Genomic DNA, 6,032 nt, shown 5'->3' on the forward strand with positions numbered 1-6,032 from the left:
TCTATGGGACCATAGTAGGCGTATGTATGTGTAGATTATAAAAATAATTAAAATAAAAACAAAGGAGACTTAGCTGTTGAATATACAGCCAATCAAACTGGAACATGGTGCAGTGGAGTCCCATCCTTCTTTTTTTTTTTTTTAATATATCTTATTGATTTTTTACAGAGAGGAAGAGAGATAGAGAGTTAGAAACATCGATGAGAGAGAAACATCGATCAGCTGCCTCCTGCACACCCCCTACTGGGGATGTGCCCGCAGCCAAGGTACATGCTCTTGACCGGAATCGAACCTGGGACCTTTCAGTCCGCAGGCCGACGCTCTATCCACTGAGCCAAACCGGTTTCGGCATGGAGTCCCATCCTTGATCAAGTTGTCAAGACAGCTCTGAGGGCAAAAAATGGTGTCTAATCAAAATTATACTTGAAAATAAATATTGCCTTTTCCTCATCTATTTCTTTATTCCTTTTTTGTCAGTTTCTCCGTGGCTTTCAATTCTTCTGTTTCTTGAGGTGGTTGGCAAAGTTGCCATCTGAATGGTGGTTTCCTTCTCAGTGTGTGGTGGGAAAATCCCTTATTCACACTTTCCATAGGTTTTAACATCCGGTTCGGGATGACTTGCACTATCTGTTGAGTGCCCACTGGGGTCCTGTGTAACTCTCCAGAGCAAGGATCATGAGAACAGGCCAGGGAACCTGTCCTGGGCCAGGACACTAGGAGAAGCCAGTTCTCTCAGGGACTTGGAGGAGGGCAGAAATCTGCCAGTTCCTAAGCTCATGTGTACACGGAGACTTAGTGACCCTGAAGCCCCACATGACTGGAACACTGAAGGCTTGGTTTGTGACCAATCTGTCGTGGAATGAGAGATACCTGGGAGTCCACCGGAACTGGACCTGGGGACAGACTATTGCCACATTTTTAGCCCCAATTTTAGATCATATTGTGGGGTGGGGAAACCACCTAGGAAAATGTTGAGGTGGTGTGGATGGATGGGCCATGGTCTGACAGGCCTGGGGAGCCCCAAAGCCCTAAGCCTGCTGGAGAGTTACATACTGCTCATCTGTGTGAAGTGTGGTTCAGGGTAGCCAGAGGCAGTAAGGGGTCAAATCACAGGCACACATTCACTTGGGACAGAAGGCATGCGCCTAAATCTCAACCCCTGTCTTACCAACGTCACTTATTCCCACTGAAGACACAACAGGGTGTAACTCCGAAGTCTGGGCCACGGAGAGGTGAAGAAGGACCCACTGTGGAATCTTCCCCTAAGGGGCGCCTTGAGGTCCTGGTTCCTAGGTTGGTCGCAGCTGCTGGAGGCCCGGGCTCGAGAATGAACACATGCAGTTCTGCTCACCTCCAGAGCAAGGGGGATAAGGCAGCCTGGGTCCCCATCCTGCTGCAGGGGCCGGCTCAGGAGAGACCAGCCCACACTCTGGGGCTCTTGTGGAAAACCAGGCATCTGCCAATGTTCCTACCTACACAAGCATAAAGGATGCTATTGAACAGGAAGACATATTGTGAGAACTGTGAACCTTAATTGGTGAGACCGGACAATCTGTAACCGGAGACATCTAAGAGTCATAAGTCCTGGATGGGACAGGGACCCCATCAGCAGCACAATCATTTGGGGACTGACCGTTGCCACCTGTGAAGCCCCAGTATCTTTTCATATTTCAAGGGGAACCTCTCCATCAAAGACAATACCCACAAGGTTTGAATGAGCTATGGCCCCACAGGCCTGAAGGGCTTCAGGTGCCCAAAGCCTGCTGCAGACATGCCTACTATGCGTGTGCATGCTGAGCAGTTCAGGGTAACCAGGCATAAGGAAGAGTTTGAGGGTAAAGAGGTGCCTTTTACTGGTGTGGGTTCATGAAAGATCCAAGGGGTCTCCCTAATTCCAATCCCAATTCTACTTAATGTTGCCTATTACCCCTGAGGAAGATCTTGGGAGTACCCAAAAGTATCCCATGTTGCCCTGGCCAGTGTGCTCAGTGGATAGAGCACCAAAGGATCGTGGGTTTGATTCCCAGCCAAGGGCACATACCTGGGTTGCAGGTTCAATCCCTGGCCTAGTCAGGGCAAGTTTGGGAGGCAGCCAATCAATGTGTGCCACATCGATGTTTCTCTCTCTTTCTGTCTCAAAAATCAATGGAAAATATATCCCTGTATGAGGATTAACAACAAAAAAGTATCCCGTGCTGCGGTGGGGACAGGCTGACAGGGTATCCTCCAGTGAGAGACATCTGGAAATCCTTGTTGAAAAGCGCACAGTTGAAGGAGGCCTGGGGCAGGAGTTAAGCTGCACATGCCCATTTTGTTCAGCTCCCCATGACAAAGGGACCTAAGACCCAGACTTGGTCTTGTTCCGGGTCCAGGGCTAAATGCAGGAGTGGCCAGGTCACTCTCTGGGCTTATTGGGAGAAACGATATGCCAATGTCCAATCCTGCACCTGCACAGCGGTTCCTGTTCCCCCAGAAGCCAGGTGTCCCTGGAACTCTGAAGCCTTGCTTAGTGAGACGGGGATTTCTGAAAACTCCCAGAGTCCTGTCCTGGAGAGGCAGTTTGAGCAATTGCGGGCTGACTGTTTCCACCTCTGTAGCCCCAGCATGTGATTGTATTGCAAGGGGGAACCCCCAACCAAGGTCAGGTTGTTCAGAAGGCCAAGGTCCTACAAGTCTGAAGGGACCTGTAGCCCAAGTCCTTCTGAAGGGGTGCCTACTGCATGACACTTAGTTGAGGATATCCAGGTATAACAATAATTTCAAGGGACATGATTGGTTGTTCACGATGCAGGATCGGGGGGCCCAAAGTGTCTCATTAATTCCAATCTCTGTCCTAACTACTACCAGCTATTCCTCCTGAACAAGAAGACCTGGGGGAACTCAAAGTCTTGCCAGTGCTGGTTGGGAGGAGCTGGAGGTTTAACCCTCCACTAAGAGAGACCTGGAAATTCTTGTCAGAAAGGTTGTGGTTGGTGGAGGCCTGGATCAGGAGCAGAACTGTGCGCTCTGGCCCTCCACAGTTCTTCAGAGCAAGGGGAACCAGTCCAGGACTCAGCCCAGGAGAAGCCAAGTCACCCTTTGCCGTCCTGAGAAAAACCAGGCATGGGCCAAAGTCCAATTCCGCACCTTCTCAGAGGCTCCTATTCAAACAGAGGCCAAATATCTCAGGAAATATTAAGCCTTGGTTGGTGAGACCGAGGAGATCTGGGATTGGGGTGAGAGTCCTTGGTCCTGGAGAGATGCAGGACCCCAGCGACAGCACGACCAGTAGGAGAATGGCCGTCACCATCTTTGTAACACCAGCTTCAGATCATATTGCAGATCATATTGTTCACCCAGAACAATAACCAGGTGGTTTGGAAGGGCATGGCTTCCCCAGCCTGGAGAGCCCAGCTGAATTGCTGAATTGATGTGTACTACTGCCCATCCATGTGTCATGGCGTCAAACCCCAGGTCTATGTTCTTACACAATTGGTGTCACTTTCCTGCACTGACATAATGCTGTTCTGAATGCAGCTGACAAGAGTGTTCTTAGAGACAACTCTTTAGAAAGTGTTCTAATCCACTTCACTACATGCATTAGGGTGTGGAGACACTTCCATTCAGCAAAGCACAGATCTGAATGCAGCACGCAGGTTGTGTTCTTAGAAATATCTTTATGTGTTTTTAAAACTTCAGTACATGCATTACAGAATGGGGACCACTTCGGTTCACTGATAAGACACTGGTGATCACATAGGTTTTAGGTAGTGATTTTAGAAACATCTTTATTACAACTGTTCTGACACCTTTTACTATATACATTAAACAATGGCAATCAATTCCAATCACTGATACAGCATTGGCATGGTGGTAGATTCCAAAGTGTCATTCTTAGAAATCTGTTTATTACATGTGTTCTTAAAAACTTCATACATGGGTCAAAGAATGGAATCACTTTTATCTTCTGATATAACACAGGTCTGAAGGTAGCTTACAAGTAATGTTCTTAGGAACGTCCTTAGTATCGGTATTCTTACACACTTCACTACCTACATTTCAGAATGGGGACCACCTCCATGTAGTGATATAACACTGTTCTGAATGCAGCTTCCAAGCAATGTTCTAGAAATATATTTATTACAATGGATCTTAAGCACATCAGTGAATTTATTAAAGCATGGACGTCACATCTGCTCAATGATATAACACTATTCTCAACAGCTTGCAAGTTGCATTCCAGAGGGAATTACTCTATTCAGTAATACAGTAGTTGCCACAACACAGCTTGCAAGCAGCATTCTTAGAAATGTTCTAATTATAAGTGTTTATACCTCAACATGCATTACAGAATCAGGATTACTTATATTCACTGATATAACACTTGTGAATACAGCTTGCAAGTAGCGTTCTTAGAAACATCTTTATTAGAGTGTTCTTGATATAACGTTCACTGATATAACTAGTCTAAATTTTAACATAAAATTTATATTTCTAGTGTTTTTAGAAACATATGTATTAGAGGAGATTGTACTTACTTCACTATATTCATTACAGATTGAGTGTCACCTTAGCCTGGCTAGTGTAGCTCAGTGGTTGTGCATCATCTTATGAACCAGGAAGTCACAGTTGGCTTTCTGATCAGGGCACATGCCCGGGCTATGAGCTCGACCGCCAGTGGGGAGCATGCAGGAGGCAGCCGATCAATGATTCCCTCTCATCATTGATGTTTCTCTCTCTCTCCCTTCCTCTCTGAAATCAATAAAAAAAATTTAAAATTTTTAATTTTATAAAGAAGAATGAGTGTCACTTTCATTCTTGACTGTAACACTGTTCTTAAACTGCTTGCATGTAGCGTTCTTAGAAATATCTTCATAATAGTATTCTTTATACATTTAAAAAACTTTATGAATTTCAGAATGTGCATTGTTTTCATTTACTGAAATAACAGTAGTCAAAATGCAGCTTGCAAGTTGCATTATTAGAAAGAATGTTCTTAAGCATTTTTCTACAGGCATTACAGGAAGGGGATCATTTTTATTCACCTGTATATATAACACTGGCTTGAGTAAAGCTTGAAAGCAGCATTTTACAAATATCTCTATTAGAATTGTTTGTAATAACACACTACCTTCATAACACAATGGTGATCACTTTCACTCACTGATGAACTGGTTTGAATTCAGCTTACAATGGGCATTCTTAGCAACATCTTCTTTAGACGTATTCTTTATCACCACCACACTCATTACAAAGTGTATTTCCATTACTGATATAAACTCCTTTGATTGCAGCTTGCAAATAGTGTTCTTAGAAATTCGTTAAGAATTCACTACATGCACTGCAGAATGAGTATCACCTCCATTCCCTGAAGTAACATCATTCAAAACGCAGCTTGCAAGGAGCTTTATCTGATACATGCTTGTTTCAAATGTCCCTCCCAATCACTGAAATACACTGTGCACAGCAGAGCTGGCAAGTACTTTTTAGGAAAATCTAACTACATGTGTTCTTAAACACATTAACACGTGTGTTAAAGAAAGTGTATCACTTCCAGCTCACAAGTGTGTTTTCAGAAACATGTTAACTGCAAGTGTTCATAACACTACACTATATGTACTATAGAATTGGTATGACTTTCATGCTGAAAGGAAATTTTTGAAATTACAAAGCATTATCTTATTTCTAATACTTTGATAACTTTTGTTTTAACATTTAAGGCATAATATTATCAGCAAAATGTTACTCACGGTTTCCCATTGTTCCCTGGCTCTCTCTAACTTCTGAATATTAGTTGTATAAGGACTGACATCAAAGTATAGGAGTCCTAATAAAAAACTTAATCTTTTATTATAATAAAAACTATCAAGAAATCACTCAGTAGATTTTGATAAGGAAAATGCTGAGGATACAGCAGTTAACTAGAAGGTCAAGGTGCCTGCTTTTGAGAGCTGGTGGGAAATATACAATAAACAGACAAGTTTTAAGAATTAGTAGAACTTCAATCAGTTAAGTGCTATGAAGATAATCTCCCAGGAAGATAGGATCCAAAG

Source organism: Cnephaeus nilssonii (genome assembly GCF_951640355.1).
Source record: "Cnephaeus nilssonii genome assembly, chromosome: 2".
Taxonomy (NCBI): domain Eukaryota; kingdom Metazoa; phylum Chordata; class Mammalia; order Chiroptera; family Vespertilionidae; genus Cnephaeus; species Cnephaeus nilssonii.